Source organism: Periplaneta americana, chromosome 13 (genome assembly GCF_040183065.1).
Source record: "Periplaneta americana isolate PAMFEO1 chromosome 13, P.americana_PAMFEO1_priV1, whole genome shotgun sequence".
In the NCBI taxonomy this organism is placed as follows: domain Eukaryota; kingdom Metazoa; phylum Arthropoda; class Insecta; order Blattodea; family Blattidae; genus Periplaneta; species Periplaneta americana.
The window spans coordinates 79,489,316-79,494,707 of NC_091129.1; the positions used below are offsets into that span (position 1 = coordinate 79,489,316).

A 5,392-nucleotide genomic window follows, 5' to 3' on the forward strand; every position below is an offset into this window, starting at 1 on the left:
ACTCCAAGTATAAATAGTGCATCCAGTGCTAATGCTCACACGTCACTGAAACAGATGGCAGAATGCGATTATTTTTTAATAGGATTTTATGATAATTTATCTTTCCATGACGTACAATAAGTTCAATATTAAAATATTTGATTTTAGATACTGGCACCATAGATAGCACATTCTTAAGTCTTGGAGAACTTTCACAAATAAATATCAAAGAAAGGTTAATATTTGAGGAGAAAAATTCGCTCCGGCACCGGGGATCGAACCCGGGTCCTTGATTCTACATACCAAGCGCTCTGACTACTGAGCTACGCCGAATTCAATCCACAGCACCAGATGGAACCCTCCTCCTTCAATGTTTCCCTTTGTGGCCTGACTCCAAGTTAGGCATATATGTTGACGTTTATGTCCAATGTCAACTGCCATTATACTAGGAGCGCACTCAGCTGAGTGACTTGTTGGCCGGGAATCCGCAGTTTATTGCACAGTAATCTGTACAGAAATATGAACTGCAGCTATGAGAATATTATAGACTTATTAATTGTCAATATTACAGATATTATTCTGTAGGACAAATTAATAAGTCTATAATATCAAAGAAAGGGGTAGTATAATGGAAACTCAGGGGTTCTGTAAATTAAATTAAAACTCGTATGTAGGTTTTAACTTCGCTTCATACAATAATTTTATTCATATTTTGCATATTCACTTATTTCTAAGTTACAAACTATTGTACATTCTAAGGACAAAGGGAGAAAAGCCAAACAAAGCATATCAACATAATACAAGAATAAGCAAACGTCATTACAAAAAAAAAAAAAAAATCGTTTAGCATAGAGTGAGAGTATTAAGAAAATAAATATAGACCTTTATTTTTCTCCTCATTCCTAAGTTCCATATTCATTTCAGGTTGTAAGTGATGCAAATTAGTAACTTCTGAATGAGTTTCATGCAAAAATACAGACGAGTCACCAGTAAAATGATCACAAGAAATGAGTGAAGCATTGCAGATTTAGTCCTGCATTGGAAAGAATCCCGCGACCAGATATTTAACATACAAGCTACATTTATTCAATTTACCTGAAGGGGTTAGGTACAGCTTACAGCAGTAAAATTTTGCAAATATTCAACATTTTTTCCACCATTACTGTATCTTGTACAATTATGAAAATTAGTACGTGTAAAACACTGTCCTTCTACTATATGAACAAAATATTTTTACGATTGGAAAAAATATTTATGTATATATATTTTTTTCTAAATTCAAAATGTTGACAGTTCACTGTGCAGTGATGAAACATTTCCCTCATAACTAAAAAACTATCCAACATTTTGTGATGAAATTTGTTGTGTATGTATGCATGTCATACCTACAATATGATGCAAAACCACATCTCTACCTTTGATAGACTGTCTGATAAAAAATAAATTCATTTAAAGAAGTGGTGAATATAAGTATTTTTTTCTAACACAAAATAAAATATTATTTATTAAGGAATGTAGTTGTAAACATGAGTTTCAGCAATGTAATAAAAGAGAGAGAACATTACACTAAAGTACTACATTTCCAGTTTTTGTCCATTGTGCAACTCAAACCAAGAAATGGATTCGGAGCACCTCAAATCTGTGCCTCAGTAGCTGACCATGACAATACCTTTGAAAAATATTGGAGTGCAAGAGGTCAAATGCCTGGCATTAGAAAACAACATTTCCAGCTTTTCATTAGGCCCTCCCCCTATTCTTTTCTTTCTAATTGTGTTTTCTTAACATTTCCATTTCTAATAATAATTTTGCTTTTTTCAATTCATGGATCAATTCATTAGAGACTTCCAAGCCTAAATTAAAGACTCTGAATTAAATTTCTCTACTAATAACACCTTAATTGCATAGTTATAGACATAAGTGTAACTAAATTGCTTTAGGTAGGTACTTAAACCTCCATCAGGGAATATGTTCCAACTGAGGAACTACAGGTTTGATGAATCTAGCAAAAACAAAAAAAATAAATAAATAAGTAATCTGTCTTATAAATCAGCAAAACTCTTAACCGACATTAAAATAAGAAAAAGGAACACATACATATGTATAGAATTCACTAAACAACAATGTGAAAATAAAAAGTTGAAAACACTACTAGAGCCCAATATACAGTAATACTAATAGTCCTCAATCTGATGCAGTTGCCCCATTCAGCTTAGAAACTGGCCACAACTGTCCAGCAGCATATCTCCATCAAATAAACTTGTTACACTCATAACACTGTGTAGCATGCAACAACACAAATATAATAATGAACGAGGAATACTTACTACTCTACACCAAACTCCAGAAAATGATTGGGACAGAAGAATTTCAAGTTCCTATAAACTGCTGGGAAGCTGCAAGGAAATGAAGTAGACAAGAACTCAAGAAAATTTCACTACTAGTGCTACTATTACCATCACCACCACCATTACCACTACTACTAAGTTACATCTCTAGTCCTTTGATTTGTCCCAGATAATTTTTAACTTTGCCTTTAATAATATTTTATTTCTAATAACAATTTTGTTTTCTGCAATTCATAGAACTTCTCATCACGTTTAATTTTTGGGCTTCATGCTTAGGAGGAACACTTCTTCATACTCTGTCATTCTCGATGATCTTGCAGCAGAGTCCTATGGAAAGACGAAAAAAATGTTAATCATTTGCATACTACTGTACACAAAATACACTACTTCTTATCAAAACTGTGAATTTTTTTAATTGTCTAAGTTTGAAAATTTATCACATTGTTTGAAATTATCCATTTGATCCAAACATGCAAGAAAATTTAATTTTCTGCAAAATGTACTATGATTCAAATGCATCCCACTTCATATTCCAGATCATAAATTTTAATTGTTATGAAGCACTTATACATTAATTTGTTGGTTGGGTTGGAATAACTGTCATACAATGTATCACTCAATTTCTAGTATTCAAATTAATGTTCCCTTGTTTAACCGTTTCATATTAGTGATACATTGTAATATTATTGTTGCATTTAATATTTATGTCTTAATACTAACTAAACTGTCCTTCATTAAAGAAAAATAGCCATAATTTTTCATCATGTACACAGTTGTATAGTCCCATTCTGACCCAATGGACTGCCTTGAAATAATATACAGTACACTGTATGATTATTATAAACCACAAAAAAAGTAAATTAAAATCATCAGTACCAGTTGCAGAAGACACAGCTCTGCTGGATACATTAAGAAGATTGATTGATTGATAATATTGTAATCATAAATAGGCCTAGCAATATTCTTAGGTACGAATGAGATCTTAAACTTACCTGTTGTTGATTACTGTAGAGACTGTTAACGCCCATTCACCTGGGATTGTGGAGACAGGATTTATTGCAGACATACGTGGGATTGATGATGATGATGGTGCAATAATGACATCCTGAAATAAGCATGTATTAATATTAAATGAAAACGTAAACATAATACTTATTGTATTATATAGATCCTACATCAGCATTACAGCTATGAGATGTGGAACAAGTAAATTAAGCAAATAGCCAAAATATGTTCATTAATACATAGTAAGTATTTAAAACATAATTAAACTATGCATCATTTTGCAAAAATGAATATAAAGCAATTTTGTTAATTCTTTTCTAAATTTTTCCTCTTGACCCATCAAAGCTTTAAGATAATACATAAACAGTGAACGTTTTACAACAGCTGAGAATAATAGAGGTTAAATGGAAATCTAATTTGTCTTGTATTATATACACAGTGTGTTTAATAAATCATGATATTATATTATGGATGTTTTGATTTCTGACACGAAACATCATGTAGACTACTCAAAGAAAGCCTAAGGTGGAAAATCTTTCTTGCACTCCTGTCATTATTCTTAGGGCTTTCTATTGTAACATAATAAGAGGTAATCTATGTTTACATCACCACAACTACAGATTACATAGGCGTATGAGGTTTTGTCTTTTCAGTGCTGTAATAAATATAAGTTTGATATATATTTTATAAATCACTTACTAGCGTTCTATAAACACACAAGATAATGAAATTTTATAGCTGACCATCAATTTGGATTCTACAAATTTCTTATGCTTATGTAGGTAATTCTAACCTCAAATAATGCTATTTCTTTTGACGAAGTAGAGAAAAGGATATCTCAGAAATCTCTAGGCGTTCCTACTGTCCTTTAAAATAAGGTCTCAGTTTTGATAGTTCTTGTACACAACGTTAAGGTATGATTGATAATTGTGTGGGTTGACATCAGATGTTTGTGGCTCAATCCCCTATGGGTATTTACAAAGCCATATTATCCAAACTGCATTTATGGTAGTTGAGTATAGGCGTAGCTTGCATTTTCACGATTGTTGTGAATTACATTTTACTAGCATTATCAGCTATATTCCTATAAGATATATTATTTACGTTATATTAATTAGGCTACCAAGTACCTATTCAGAGTAGCCTTAGGTGACATAATCATACCAGAGCCACATTAAACATTTACCATGAAGTAATAGGCCTATCTTACTTACAAAAACATGTCCCAAGAACCAAAAACACATACCTCATATGTTAACATTCCATATCGTTTAGTAGGCCTACGTCATCAATTTCGGGAGGAGGACATCCTCCACCAGTTGTTTTTAGTTATTTCTTCAACTAAAAGTAAATAAATATATACTGAATTAGAATAATTCACTCTTTGAAGTCCAATATTTCATAATAGTTACGTCTAGGCCTAACCTAAAAATATTACGTATAATATTATAACATTTCTACTTACATTTTCGACATTTCTTCTTGTGTAGTCGAATTCCCGCACGCTGCCATGTATATTTCTTGCTTTTTTTTTTACCACAGAAGAAAAAAGAAATAGTTTATTGTAGTTTAATATTGCCAATAACCTCACAAATAAACAGAAACGATCCGGAATCGCTTGCGTCTGAGCATGACAATTACCAGTCTGCACATGTGCAGTAGCATTTTCAGCATCGTGTAACAGTTTCCAAAGCTAATACGCCGACTAATGTAGGCACTGATTAATCGGCGTCTCTGAATCCTGTAAAAGTAACCTGGCTATAACCGGGGCTAGTTTAGAACGCTCGTAGCATGGGCTAGCGCGATGTCTATGAATAGGGCCCCAAGTGTTCGATTTGATGAAAGGGGTCATATTATAGTCACTCAGCAAAAAAGAACAAGGTGTGCTGTTTGTAAATCTCAGACAACTAAACGATGTCTAAAATGTGACGTTGCTTTGCATGATAAATGCTTCCAAGAATTTCATTTTCAGGAATAATGTTTCTAACGATGTAAATAATATAAACTTTTCAAGGTGTTGCTTGCAAAGAATTTAATTTTCAAAAATAATGTATCTAATGATG

General features: G+C 32.4%; 1 long non-coding RNA gene across 1 annotated transcript; it reads right to left on the reverse strand.

Annotated features, from left to right (window-relative positions):
* Positions 1 to 650: 650 nt before the first annotated feature.
* On the reverse strand, positions 651 to 4,952 carry LOC138712043 (uncharacterized). Its single transcript, XR_011335596.1, has 4 exons — positions 4,795 to 4,952; positions 4,576 to 4,670; positions 3,317 to 3,429; positions 651 to 2,651 (listed from the first exon to the last, which is right to left on the reverse strand). It is a non-coding gene; the product is annotated as an uncharacterized lncRNA (long non-coding RNA).
* Positions 4,953 to 5,392: the final 440 nt, after the last annotated feature.